Source organism: Oxyura jamaicensis, chromosome 5 (assembly GCF_011077185.1).
Source record: "Oxyura jamaicensis isolate SHBP4307 breed ruddy duck chromosome 5, BPBGC_Ojam_1.0, whole genome shotgun sequence".
NCBI classification, from domain to species: Eukaryota; Metazoa; Chordata; class Aves; order Anseriformes; family Anatidae; genus Oxyura; species Oxyura jamaicensis.
Window position 1 is genome coordinate 15,361,989 of NC_048897.1, and position 15,086 is coordinate 15,377,074.

The window sequence follows — 15,086 nt, forward strand, 5'->3', positions numbered from 1 at the left end:
TACCATGAGTGTTATACAAATGAAATTTTCCCACAGAAAAAGCATTTTATTTCATATAAAGTCTTATTATATGGTGTACTTCAATATTGATCTCATGTATACAATCACTTCATGTTTTGCCACTAAATTCTCCAAAAACATTGGACTTCGATTATGATGCTTCAAGAATGTATGCTTAAAGCCAGTGTGTCTGGAATGCATATGTGCAGGGAAAGCAGAATTATAAGTCATATACTTTCTGTAGGTTTAGCTATATGGTTATGTTATACTGTCTTTTTTTAGCATGGGATTGGATTTATCAAAATTGTGACTAAGTTATAGATGCAACATCTACAGTGCAGTAACAGGTCAAAAATATTTCTTTTAAGCAGATACAGGTACAAATGTGGAGATCGTATCAGTTTAACTTGCATCTCTGTGTTTGGCCATCTGGATGCACATAGTGCTTTTGTCCATGTTTCTGGCTGTCTAGAACAGTGATACTCTGATCTGTGTAAACCTTTCAATTGGTTCCTTTTCTATTTTTATTTAGTATCCCTAAGCCCATTTTACAATGACAAAAGAAGCTATCTTCTCATTTCTTCTTCCTCAGTAACACTTGCTACTGAGATATTTTGCAATACATTGAGTTATTGCTAGTAGTTAACATTTATACTATGTGAGAGTGAATCTCAGACATAGTTCTAAAAGTAATTAAATTCAGTTTTAATAATATTGTCTGCCAATTAAGAAAATCTGTAGATATTTTTTTTGATTTAGAGAGCATCAGTAGGGCTGTATTCTTTAAATTTTACTTTTAAGGAAGGTACTTCACTGCATGAAAGAGGTGTGCTGCAAGTACATGTGTAACAAGTACAGCATGAAACTAGGAGTGCTTTACAAGTTCTTTATTGGCACTAACATATTCTTCACAAATGTTCTTATATCCTGCTACACTTCAGCTTCTGTTTCTTTGATAATATCAACACTGACCAAGAGATAATCAGTTCAGCTCTTCCATCACAGGTAGTCCTACCGAGTCCATGTTTCTATTCCTGTGAGGGATGCTTGAATCCAAAATTCTTTTCAAACAGATACAAGCATGAACATTTAAGCAGGAAGCGAATACAGCTTACAACATCTGTTTCCAGTCCCTCATAAAAAAAGATGAGGGTCGTGGTATCTGCTTTTTGCTGTTGGTATTCTCTTTAAAAAGATGAGCTGCAATTTTAACTACAACTTGCAGAACAGTGGTTGAATATGAATGACTATAACTTTGCAGACATAACATCAGTGCTAGCTTTATGTGCAGACCGAGGGCAATAGGGCACATTGTCACATCAATTTTTAATCAGGATTTTCCAATTAAATCAATGGACAGTACTGTTTAAAAGTCAATAGTATAGTAAAGCCCTATACTTGGCTCAAATCAACAGATTTAGAGGACAGTCAAATTCAGGCTGACTGTAATATAAATAATGGAGGTTACTTTGCTTTCAAGCACTCTCAATCATTTAGCTCACTCTAAAATGCAAAGTTACAAACTGCACATCTGATGATAAGGTTCTACTCCATTTGTAAATACATTTCCTATAATGTGGAATGGAATGTATTATTCATAATGTGATGAATAACCAGGAAGTGTGGGGAAAAAAAAGGCAGAGTTTTGTAAGCAGGTAGGAGACAGAGAAGCAATTTGATATAGTCACAAATCATTGATGGATAAGAAAGAAGATTTATATTAAGCAATGTAAATGCCTTTTCTTATACTCCTGTGCAACAGCACATATTTGTTTTTCAGACAAAATATATTTACAAGATTTTTACCATACGATTTACAAGTAGCTAATTTTGTGACAATTTTCACAATATTTCTTGGCTTTGTATGCTAATAAGGCAGAGAGTGAGAAGACTATTACACAGAAATGTTACCTAGTGTTAGGTAAAACTGTAAAAATATTAAACATGACCATTCTATAGTATGGACGATATCTGGATTTAGAAATAATGATGCTGTCAGGAACATGACAGAGAGTTAAGTTTTTCTCAAACAAAGGAGAATCTAGCAAAGAACAAATGGGGTAGTTCTGATAAGGAGAATTTGCTGGTACCTATCTAGAGGTTTATTTATGAGTACACTAACATTTTAAAAATACTTTTATTCAGGACCAAAAAGCACTCTGGGAAGACTGAAGCTAAGAGGTTAGTAAGATTTTTTAGACCACTTTATTTTACTGTTTGTTGGGTCTGAATTCTCAACAAATAGTTCAGCCTTTAAAGATGGGAATAACAGAGGTGTCCACCTGGAGACCAAGAGCAGCATGTTCCAGCAACTATTAAAGTAAAAGCTTTCCATGAAGCCAGAAAGTAAAAGAAAAAAATTGTCTGAAGTTTTAGTCTGTCTTACATAAATTGAAAACTTGATAAACATACAGGCTTTCATTGGCAGGTTTTGTTCTTGTTTTTAATTATTTCAGTCAGTTGGTATTATAATTAATTTATCTTTACCTTTTTTCAAAGGACTACATGCCTGTGAGGAAAAGAATACAGTTGGTCAGAAAAGCCTATATTTGCCTAGAAATTGATTCCCTGAAATGATAAATAATCCAGAGTTGACAAGGAGGGTGGACTAGAAAGGTTTCCTTTTATATTTTAGAACTTATAAAATTCTTGATAGGCTCCAGTTCAGAGACCTAAATCTGTCATTCCCATGGATACAAGTAGATTGTAAATTTTCATAAGCTTCTGCAAGAATGTGAGAGTTTGGGATCAGATTTGCTGATTTTGCAGAGACTAGTAAAACTTACATTTATTTTGTTAGAAGCAGTATTAGTTTCATACATACTGGTTATGTTCTTAAAACAATGGGTTGTGATTAGACCTGAGTGCTTGACTGCATTACCCTTACATCTTGCCCTTTGCAACTAATGATTTAGCAGTGTTGGCTGTTGGCTATTCCAATCATTCAAAAATCTTGATAAACAACCCAGAAGTATTGAGACTGTTTAGAGAGTTACTTTTACAAAAAATACTACATTTAGAATACTACATTTAGAGGGTTATTTATCTTTTTTTTTTTTTTTTTTTTTATAAGTAAAAGGCATAAAATTTTTTGTTTGAGTGGGTGGAAGCCAAGGATCTCATTTATTTTTAGGATTCAAGATTTTAATAAAGCAATAAAAAATAAATTTTGATTTATTTTATTTTTTTTGGATGAAGTCCATGAGAATTCTGACACCAGTTTCTCACTGACCAAGATCACCCATACTACCATCAGAATTGTGAGGAATTTATGAAGCAAATTTGACTGAAGATAAATGTTTAAGCTTGAGGAATTCTCTGCTATTCTTTGCAATTTATATGACCTGAGGGCTCTGTAATGTATTTTAGTGGATTATTGGCAAAGATCAGAATTCAAATTTGGAGAGACTTTACAGAGAGCAATAAATTTACCTAGAGTTGAGTGTGTTTTAGAGAGTGAATATATACTTGGTATTTAGCATCAGAATGGCAAGGTATTGCCACCTTGTACAGATGCTCATAGTTGGGCTAGAGTGACATATCTAAACACCTGAATTCCCTGCAGGAGTCATCAAAGGGGAACTGCAGGGGAACTCTAAGGAGTGGGAGGGACTGTAGTTCCCTGTAGCAATGATTATAATGATGACAAAAAGAAAGGGTGGACATTTAAGAGACAGAAGGACTCATCAGTATAGATTTTGGTTTCAAAATAAGACAATAAGAGAAAATTATACTTTTTTACATTATGAAGTCAGGAACGAGGACAGCAGTACAATATGGGTTAAGAAGGAAAATGTTATAAGCAAGCAGGCATCATTCAGATATGCTTTTGTCTAAGAATGCTTTTGTCTAAAATCAGGGCTAATGGTATTCTAGTGCAATGACACTCTGAAATATCGGCCACCCTGGATATGATCTTCAGAGATCCCCAGTCCTTCCCAATGCCATCTCCACATCACCAGTTTAGAGCTTTAATGCTCAACCAAAGCCCCTGTTCCAAACTTTTTCTGATGCCAAACTGCTCCCACTCCTTTACCAGCCTGTTCTAGAGATTTGACAATATTTTTTTGTACATCCCACATCTTTCTCAGCCCCAGGTCTTTCCTCATTAGCTTCCTATTCTTTCATATCTATGAATCACCAAGTGATAAGATGAGGGGAAATGGCCTCAAGTTGTTCCAGGGGAGGTTTAGATTGGATGTTAGGAGAAATTTCTTTATGGGAAAGGTTGTTCAGCATTGGAGTAGGCTGCCCAGGGTAGTGGTTGAGTCACCATCCCTGGAGGTCTTCAGCAAACATGTAGATGTAGAATTTAGATGCATGGTTTAGTGGTGGACTTTAGTATTAGGTTAAAGGTTGGACTAGAGGATCTTAGAGGTCTTTTCCAATTTGAATTATTCTATGATTTCTGAGCTTCCAGTCCATCAGGAAACCTTCCATATTCTCCCAAGTCTACCTCCCTAATCTACACTCACCAAAATTCATCTGCAAGGAGATGAAGCAGCATTCTGTGGAAACAGAAGGTTTCTTTCAGTAGTTGCATAATGCCAGACATGGTGTGTACTTAATCAAAAATCCATCCTCAGGGAACTTTGTTGGAACTAGGAAACATCAATTCGTAGAAAATACAGATGTATGGTAGTTACAGCTCAGAAATGGTGGCTTTATTAAAAAAAACTTCTTCTCAACAAAAATTTAATCTTCTCTAGTGCCTTCTCATATCCACATAATAAACAAGTACAGTGATTTGAGTTCCCTTGTCCAATCAATAGTATTGCTCCATTCCCAAGCCTCAAAATCAATCCTGCTTCCCAGAGCCCACATCAGTTGTGAGCCACCCCCATCTCTATGATGTCATTTTAGATCAAAACCAGCAAAGAGTAATACCTTAGCTCCTAGTGGTTTGGCTACCAATAAGATGTGGGAAACACACATTCTTTGATTTCAATTAAGGGTAGGAGGGTTTTGAACTTCTATACAGTAGACTGGGGTTCCAGCCACTGGGAAGGCTGTTACAGGGCTTCTTGGTTGTAAGAGGATGCAAAAATTCTTGAAATCTTTCAAACATTTTATCAGGCTGAGAAAATTGTTTTCCACTCAGTTCTAATTAGATCGTAGGGTCAATGGAAATTGTAATAATTTCTGACTTTGAAAAATGTGATGTCTCATTGGCTTGAACAGTTAATCAATGATTGAATTCACTCGATATAAGTTTACTTAAGAAACCAGAAAACAGATGTTATGTCTCATTCATTTTGTTGTATAGGCTCAGAAAGGTAATTACTAACAAAACTTGGAAATCCTGATCTTTGACAACTGAATTACATTTCTGTGTGCGTATACTGTGTACCATAAAATGTCCTGGTGTTAAGAGTTACAGATTCTGCAGCTGGCCTAAGGGAACCTTTCAAGACATTTGGGATTTATAAAGAGTCAAAGATTACATGCAATGCTGATGAGTTAATTGCTTCAGGTGAAATAAAATGAAAGTAAGAAAACCATTTTGCATAGAATCAGAGTGTAGTTGTTGGAAAAAGTTAGGAAAACAAAACAACAACAAAAACTCATTTGGTGCTAAAACAGATTACCAAAGATATTTCTGGATCTGTAATTGTCTATAATAATTTTTGCTTTCATAATCAATAATTTTACTTTCAGAACATGTGATCAGATTCCAAGTTTACAGTGAGCTTTCATGAGTGAATACAAAAGATTAAAAACAGAACAAATAGGTAACTCTATTCTGTACATAAACCCTGTTCTTCAGTACAACTTATGACAAATTGTGCTAATGCAATGCTAGTGGGAAAGTCTTCTAGGAAAAAGGTAAAACAAAATTCTGTTTGGACGGGAGTGTCCTTTTTTACATATCTGAACTTAATAAAACAGAGAAACAAACTTTTGTAAATCTAGGAACTGATGTCCTTGCTTTATATGCAGCTTTCAGAGTTACTTCACTAGGTGTCTTTTAACACACAAGTTACATTTAGTTCCTACTTGACAATTCTGATGATGTGTGAGCCACAGTAGGTGCTATAATTCTTTTCCTTTGCCATGCAGTTTTAAAAAGGGGGTTGAAAATTAGAAAAACAAACAAACAAAAAAACTGTGTTTTGTACTCCAATGAATATACCAATTGAGCAAGAAGTTGTTTTGACATAGTGTTTTATTAAGCTTAAATGTGATCTACATCATAATACTGGTTAAAAGATTGTAGTTTGTATTGAAAGGAATTGAGAATCTAAGAGATCCACAGTAACTTAGAATGACTTCCTGAATTAGCACCAAGTTTTCACTAGATCTGCTACTACTTAATCTTGTTTGTAGAGACGGTCCTCTGATTCTGTTGGAATCTCAAGACGAAGGACATTATCCAGAGCCTTAAGTCATTCTGAGATGAGTAAACTGAGATGAGTAAATGAGAATTACATAATGATGCTTGGCACATCCAATGACCTTTTTAACTCTTTCACTGCCTTAAGAAATTTGATTTTCCTCCAGGAAAGTACATCTAATTCACTCACTTATTCTAGGTTGAAATACCACTTCATTTATGAATCTGGCATAGACAGAATTATAGCACAAGATAAGTGTTCCTTGTCAGCCCTCCCAAGAAGAATGTGCTTTTAGAGAGGGAACTGATGCACATTCTATCATGTGGTAGAACACCCCTCCTTGAAGCTAGCAAGTCACGAAAGGCTGTTGTACATCAAACAGTCTGAATCTGCACTTCAATTACTCTGCTGACTTTATACTGTTTTATTTTGTTCTGTTGATAAAGATATAGAAGATTAAAGGCTTACATTGGCTAAAATACTCAGTCTGGAGTGAGGTCAACAACAAGAGGTGACAAAAAGTTAGTGCTGGTTTATATCACCATTAAATTGAAATAGAACATCTAGAGAATATACAAGGTAGATTTTTTGTCAGGCATCTGATACCTCGTATGTTATTAAAACACAAAAATCTGTACAACTGAATGGAACAAAAAATGCATAGTCTACCTGAAGAATTTAGCCTTCTTTCTTATCAGTGCATTGTTCTTTATTACATAAGGATATAAGCAGATTTATACGCCAATCCAAGGATTTCATAGGTTTTATTTTAATATTTCAATACCTCTTTAAATCACAGATTTGTGCAAATATTCAGTGTTTCCTACCCATACAATCTTACTTAGGTGTTAGCGATTGGAGTGGTAAGTAACAGTGGTACATACCATGCTCAAGCATACCTGTTTGAGGCTAGTACTATGCCAATCAGCTCCTGCACAGATGGCTTTGCTGATTCTTGTGAGAAACCTTATAAGTGAAAGTTAATGATAGAGATATTGTAAGGAAAAGTCTGGGGCACAAGGATTGGCAAATATGAACACAGATTTCTTAAAAAAAGTGAAATCATTTTTTAAAAGAGAATGACTTTTTTTCTTTTTTTCTGCTGTAGAAGTCATATTCCAGGAATGGTGATTTCTGTAATGACATATCTGTGGTGGTTCTCTTCACAAAAGCTCAGTTTGGGGATGTTAGAGAGGCCTACATGGTATTTTCGTTTGTTTGCTTGTTTGTTTTGGCTGGCATTTACTGAAAATAAAGTGACTGGCAAAAAATGAAGGAAAGAAATTAAAGCTTTCCTACATCACTCCTTCTAGCCTGGGGAATACAGAGGAAATTGGAAAGCCAGAAAACAAGAAATGTTGTCCTAGCACCTTCCAAAAAACTTTTTCTAATGTTTCAGTGCCTTTCAGAACCTACCTCTGAAACATACAAGGCTGAAGACCTTAGCACAATTGAAGTAACATCATCCTCTCTGCCACTATGGTAAATGAACTATTCCTGTAATCTAGGCTGACAAAATAAATCATTTTCCAATGTCAGCTGAAGAGTTTGTACAGTCTTTTTATTATTATCTCTCATTGCATGCTGCCCGTCCCTCTGATCTATCGCCTGAATTACCGGTACAAGGACTCCCTCATATGCAGGGATAGCTCCATTGGCTAATTCAGGCTAATAGGAATGGGAGCTGCTCTGGGGGAGTGCTCAGTTGGCAGGTCTGAGGAGGACAGTGGTAATCAGCTCAGGGCAGTACTGATCAGGTGGGAACTGTAATTTCTTTGTCTGGCAGAGATGGAGCTAGGAGAGCACATACACCCACAGCCTAGGCCACGTGTAAAGTTGTGTCACTCTGCTATCATTTCCACAACAAAAATTCTGGATCTTTAACTCAAATGAGAAAAAACATCATGCTTTTTTCTTTAGAGATGCCTAGCTCTGGCTCCACATATGAATGAACTGTGAACACCATGACATTTAGCAGTGCTGTCTGTAACCACTAAATCACAATCTGCCACGAGCAGAACTGAAACACGGCGCTGTTCCACTGCTCCCTGACAAATATCCGAGTTGCAGCTAGCAGAGCATGTGTTTGGTATCCTTCTGCAGGTCAGGTGCTCTAGCATTCCTCAGTATTCACTGATAAGTGAAGTGGAAGAGGCTAACTGCATGAATTTGAGAGGTTTGGATCAAAACATGTAAAAGTCAGTTAGGGATCTCTGAGTTATCCATAGAATAATTTATTTTTATTACACGGTATTTTATTTAAGCAAAACATTAATTTTACTTCTCTAACTTTAGTGCTTCCAATCTATTTGATTCTCACTGCTCCCTTAAAAACAGAACAAGGCAGTTATTAGAGACTCTGTATGAAGAAAATTCAAAGTGACACATGGGAAATTCTATCCATCTTTGAAAGAAAGCAAGTCCCCGTTGTAAGGGTATTTAGAAGGGGAGCCTCTGCTTCATTTAGGTTATTTAATCAAGATCACAAGAACACATAGAGACACAGATCTGGTAGACAAGGCATAAGAGAAACAATGCTGAAGACCAAAAGTCTCCAGTCACTAGTTGACAGGCCATCAAGAAACTACAGGCATCACTTGAGAAAGAGACAATTTGGACTTTGTAGCTAGTGAGAAGAACTAAACAAGAGGAACATGAGGATCTGGGATATTTGAGGGATTTCTGTTGGCCTGTGCAAAATCAATGAAGGAATGTTTAGTGGAAGGGGGCTGTAGAGCAACAAAGGATGAAAGAGACAAAAAGGAATATAAAATGAGCCCATCACATACAAACTGTTGCTGCTCAGTATGTTCATCTGACTGAGTCCTGCACCAGATCACTGCAGTCTGCCCTGTCTTATTATTAAATATTTTCTTAACTGTGTAATCTCACTCTTTACCCCATGTGTGTGATAGTGCTGTGAGGGCTGTGCTGGTATTCGTAGTGCAGGGTGCCTGGGAGATGAGTGTGCGAGTGCATGCATCTGTTTACTAGTGAGCATCACGCTGCACCAGCCAACAGGTGGGAGATTAAGGGAGTGGGTCAGAGAGCTCAGCACTGGCTCTGAAGATGCTGTCTGAAGAACCTAGAATCTGAGATCCCAGTGTTGCAGCTGGATCCTGACAAATTGAAATCAGTATATATTGATAGATTTTCAGAATTTGATGAGATTAACTTGATTTTAAGGTCAGCACATGGGATACAAGAAAACAGGAAATTCAGGAAAACAAACAAACAAACCTTGGAGTTTTCAGGTGAAAGGGAGATTTTTGGAATGGTTCAAGTGAAGTAGTGGTTTTGGTTATTTTTTAAGGATCACTTAAAAGTGTTAAGTCTAAAGTTACTAGATTTTAAAATCATTAGATCTAAAGGCAGGACAAAAAAGTATTGTATGCATGTGTACTGTCTGCTAGGGAAAAAATATCTTGCCTTCCGAGAAATTAGATTAATAAAACAAGCAATTTGCTTACATCTCCTTTGTAATAATTTAGCTAAGAGTTTGGAGATAATATTTTGAAAAATATACTATTTGAATATTAAATATCTATTAAATACTTTTAAATATTGACAAATGAAAGATGAAACCCAGGAAAATACAGCTGTTTATATCATGTCACTGTTCCTTTGAATGAGATCACAGTATAATTGAATGAAATATATGTATCTAGAAGGTCATTAATTAGCCAGCGTGTAGTAGTTCACAAGACCTGCTAATATATGGGACTTCTGGGAGCTTTTTCAGATTGCAGCAATTGATTTTGTCACAGAGCCAAAAACTGGAAAGTAGTTTTAATATATTTTTTCCCTCTTCTAGAAACATACCTGATAAATCTGGCAGTGCCTTTTCTTTTCTTACCCTCTGTTCAAATCAGACCATAATTACTCTGGCATCAAGGTCAGGCAACTTGGCTAGCTCTGAAAGATATCAGCTGTTTTTCTCATGCTTGCTGAACCTCTCTTAGACAAATTTTGCATTGTTTTTTGTGTCAGTTTTATCGTGGAACATCGTGCTGCCATCTGGGAAGAAAAACACCATGGTACAGGAGCAGCTGGTGAATGAGAATGGCCAAATAAACATTGGCACTCATTCTGCCATTAGGTGAGATAAGAGGGCTGAGGCCAAGCCAAAAGAGACAGCCCCAAACTACTGCCATTATCGTTCACTGTCCCTTTCCCCCTTATCTCTGTTTAAAAACACAGCTATCATTCATTTTAGAGAAGGGCAACCAAACCTAGCTATCAGGTGTTGGACATGCCCTTCTGAAGCCTGGAAAACAGAGATATCCACAGTCAAAAGCATTTGAAGTGTCTTGCCAATTGGCTGAGTGACTGGATACTTTTTTTTTTTTTTTTTTTTTTTTTTTCCCACTGGAAAAATAACAAGAACATTTCATATTTCTGTAATGATTCCTGTCAGAGGAGCTCAAAGCACTTTAGACATAAATTAATTCTCCAAGCACTTTGAGAATGGCTAGGGAGCTACTAGCACCTTTTTCATAGGCAGGCAAGTTGAGGCACAAAGAAGCAAATACCTGTCTTGCCTGTGGTTAGACATGGAGTTTGTGTTAATGCCATGAATAAACCCTAATTCTATGCTGCCTTGCCTTTTGCCCTACCAGCACTCTGATTTTCCCTCCAGAGACTTGAGGCCAACCAAGAAATTTAAGGAGACAATGTATTTACCCAAGTTTTACCTCCAGAAACACAAAACACTGTGTAGGGTGCTATTCCTGCTTATTTGTTGGAGAACCAAGATGAGCCACTTATGGGGGATCCCCTACTGGCAGACACATTGCAAGTTAGAGGAACTACTACATACAGCCTTACATGGCACTGACCTTCCAAAAGGTGTGTGGGGAGGGCTGATTCTTAACCACCAGACACCGAGCTTCTGGAAGTACCTCTTTTGATCTTAGAGTACATATGCTTGAATTTGCAGCTCAGGTCACTTGAGAGTGTATTTTTGTATTTACATTTGGCACAGATATGACACATTCAGCCATGCAGTTACAAACCAAGACTGCTTAAGACTGCCTATCAGCTAGAGGTTCTGGGAAGTTTTATTTAAAATAAAATATCACTTCTTTTTTAATAATTAGCATAAATGGTTGCCAGACAAAAAGCTGGAAATTTGAAACTGATAAAAAGCAGTCTCTATGGTATTTAAAATTAAGAATGGATTATTCCTTGTAATCCATTATGCTTGTCTTGTGGCATCAAACACAGACTCAGTTGTCCACTCAGGCTTGACTGCCAATAGTCTTTACTGGCTGATGGCTGTTTGGGGAAGAGTTTAGTAACCTCAGCCCATTTCCCAGTGATAACAGCTGTCTTCCTCCCAAATTCACATATGGCACTGACTGGCATGCCTGTCAGCCTCAGTAAGGTTAACATCATTGTCTTTCCTTCACACAAAACACTGTCACTAAGGTCCTCTAGTGGGGCACTCTAGGGCAACCTAAACAGCAATGACCCTAAAATGCTTGCTTTGACCTGACATCCCTTATTGCTATGGAAGTAAGAGCAAAGTCCAATCCAAAATCACCTTGGTTTCTTTGTTACATCTTCTATGCAACTGCAAAAGACCAAGCAGCCACAGTTCGTGGCCTTTCATGGTTCAGTGGGAAGAACTATCATCAACCGTGACCTCCTGCAGTAGCACAGACCACAAAACTCAACATCATTTTTATGGACTGGGAGTCAAAAACAGGCAATTATTCAATGACAAGGGGATAAGCCTTGCTTCATGTCATATACAGGAGCCTTGCTTCCTCACATATGTAATCCACCACCTTCTTAGCTCCTTCCATTTTCCCTGGTAATCCTTTGTCCCCTACACAAGTCTTCCAGTTCCTTCTGTCCTTGAGGTGAGGGCTCTAATCGCTGCATCTATTAAGGTTAATTCAAAGCTCCCTGTGTGTGTGATGTTTGGCTTCAACTCTGTAGATATCTCTAATGGGCTGAATTCCACCTGCCTTGCTCTCAGTGGGAGCACTGTTTTAGGTTTCTCTCCTCTGCAGCTCTATTCATATTCATAAACTCATGCCTTTATGCCTTCACCAAGTTGCTGGGAGAAGGGACCCTTGCAGATGGATGCTGTGTGCTGTCACATCAATGTTGTTTCAGAAAGCTATGCTACTTACCAAACACCTAGACCACTGGGTGCAACCCTAGTAATGGCACATGGACACAGCCCCAGAAGACATGAACCACATAGCCACATCTCATGGTGACCAACTGTCCTGTTATAGTACCTTTACTACAATAGATTTGTTCTACCTTTTTATTTTCCCAGGACAACTTCTATTCACCATGGAGAGTGCTGATGTTGCCATTTGTTTAACTCCCACCAAAAAAAAAAAAAAAAAAAAAAAAAAAATTAGAGAAGGATGCAAAAGTCAATGAAAGAAAACAGAAAAATTAGGTGTTTTCAAAAAACATATTTGGTGAAATTAAAAAAAAAAAGAAAAAAAAAAGAAAAAAAAAAAGGCTTTAAATCAGAGATTCCTAGAACATTTTTACACATTGTCATTATAAGTATTTTATAAACCTGGACCTGTTCTATCAGAAACAAATTCAAAACACCTGAGCTAAAGACATTTTAAAACCTTTGGGGGGGGAATAAAAGTGACTGTGAATGAGGCAGTGCAATGTTCCAGGGCTAAACAAGGAATTTTGGTAGACTGATGCTGTTTTTGTGTGGGAACTACTCAGATGCTGTTTCATTAGTGTAATATCCTAACAACATGTCAATACAACACAATAGAGAACACCCCAGTGGGAATCTGCAGTGGCCATCTGGTACAATATACCACCATGAAAAAATATCTGTTCAGGCCTTGAATGTATTTCAGGTTTATTAAGTATTACAGCTACATTAATTAGCCTTAATAATGTGCCCTAAAACTAGCCCCTGTATTGTCTAATTCATTTTTTCTGAGTATAATATTAATTGCGTACTTTTAATAAAGTATTTCAGTTGCTCTTGACTGTAAGCAGTGTAAACTGTAAACAGTGACAAAGAAACATGGTTTCTACTATGAACTCTAAATGCTAGTTTTCTGGGGGGTTATTTTTCTTTTTCCCCCAGTTTTTGTACTATAGAGAATTAAAATCTGAAATTTTGCTTTGCAGGAAAAAAAAAAATGTAGCTTGATTGATCCATGGTGACTTTAAAATTTCCCTTTACATTTTATTGTGCTCCAACTTCACTTTGGTTTAAATGTCTGATTGAACTCAGTATCTCAAAGGGAACAGTACTAAAAGTGTTTTCCCAGCAAAATTCATGCAAAGTTTGCAAAAACATCAGCAGTTCAGAAAGTGACTGAACCCAACCTGTTGTGACAGTGTCAGGTCACAGCACAGAGGGGGGGTTATGAGGACGTTATGGTCTTGAATAAATACAGTTCTGGCCTTTCACAGAACAAATGAAAGCTTGAGATGCTAGGTAGGTGCTGGGAAACATGCCATTTTGCATGTTACCCAGCTGCAATACTACTCTGCCACTCAGAATCATGTATCTGCTGGTTATTTGTGCTTGACCTGTGAGGACTAGCCTGACAGTGAGATGTGCTGCCATTATAATAAAGGCAGGTGCAATGGCTTTGAGGCATCAAGTGGGGGGCAAAAGGCACGTTTCATCTGGGAGACATGACAGTGAAAGGGAAACAGTGAGTATAAAAGAGTATTCAGAAGAAATTAGATACTAAACTATTTCTTTGAAACTAAGCTTCTGGATGGTCCTATGTGATTTATCACTCCATGATTAGTTTTGACATACATAAAAGAAAGATGTCCTCAGTAACAACCCTGATAAAATGCTGTGGGTAAAAATGCTTTGAGATAGATTTTTCTTTCCTAATGAAAGCTGTATAAAGACTTAGATAATTCCTATTGCTCATTCGATGTGCATCGAATCTCAGTGTCCATCTGGTGATAAAATTATTTTTTCCTGTGGCTCTCCAGTGACTCTGCAACCTGCTTTTCCCACACATTTTCCATCACAACTGCAGCAATGAATTCCATGCACGGTTTTGTTACAGTAGTTTTAGATATATGCATTCAGAAACAGAAAGAAGGAGTGAGCACTGTGTAACTGTTCTCATTTGTGCATCTTCTTAGGTTCCTACAGGCTGAGAACTTATATACTGCCATTGCTTTTGGGACTGTCCTGTAGTGGTAACCAACACATACCAGTAGAAGCCTAGCTGCAGCAGCATGGAATTCATTGCAGACTGGAAATGCCTCCAAACAAACTAGAAAACTATTCAGTTTTTCTCTCTGGAAGTCACCCATACTACTCTGAGTACAATCTTCTCAGTAGCAAGGTATGTGATTTGAAATTAGCTTATGTATGCCCTCAAATACTTCACTTAAATTACTGTAATGCCTCCTGGTCGTGATGTGCTATATTCTTCTTGTCCACAAGATGTCAATGCATCCTAAGAATTCTAGTGCCCATACCTGCCAGTTTCTGTATAAAACGAGGCCTAAGTGTTTGTTTTGTTTATTAGCGTTTAGTATAACTACCGTGCCACCATAGCCATGATTTTTACAGGGTCCACCGAGCAAATGTTGCTGCTCATATGTGGCATAGATCACTTTGTCCTGCATAATAAACCTTTGGGAAGGGTGCAGATCTCAAAGATCTTATGGCCATATAGTCACTTGCTTGTCCTGTCAGAGACCTGGAGGGAGACAGCAGGATGGGGCAGTTAGCAGTGTACATGTATGCAGAAGGAAAAGCAAGGT